This window comes from Corvus brachyrhynchos, unplaced genomic scaffold (genome assembly GCF_000691975.1).
Source record: "Corvus brachyrhynchos isolate BGI_N302 unplaced genomic scaffold, ASM69197v1 scaffold30, whole genome shotgun sequence".
Taxonomy (NCBI): Eukaryota; Metazoa; Chordata; class Aves; order Passeriformes; family Corvidae; genus Corvus; species Corvus brachyrhynchos.
In genome coordinates this window covers 222,233-222,519 of record NW_008235742.1, presented here as the reverse complement: position 1 = coordinate 222,519, position 287 = coordinate 222,233, and the positions used below count along the sequence as shown (strand labels likewise).

Sequence of the window (287 nt, the reverse complement as noted above, 5' to 3'; positions counted from 1 at the left end):
ATGTGTGTGCGATGGGGGGGAAGGGGGGATGCATGAAGGGAGGGGGGGATCCATGAACTGGGAGGGAAGGAGGGATCCTGAACTGGGATTGGAGCAAAGGGTGGATCCATGAGCTGGGATTGGAGGGAAGGGGGGATCCCTGAACTGGGGGATGTGGAGGGAAGTGTGGATCCATGAAGGGAAGGCTGGATCCCTGAACTGGGGGATGTGGGGGATGTGGAAAAGCCCCTCCTGAGGCTGGCCTGCCTCACCTGGGGCGCGGGGCTGGCCCGGGTGGAGGCGCGGGG

General features: G+C 64.1%; 1 protein-coding gene across 1 annotated transcript in view; it reads right to left on the bottom strand.

The window, feature by feature from the left end:
- LASP1 (LIM and SH3 protein 1) overlaps nt 1–287 on the bottom strand; it is a 28,929-nt gene that overhangs the window by 1,417 nt on the left and 27,225 nt on the right. The gene's annotated exons all lie outside the window — the stretch shown is intronic.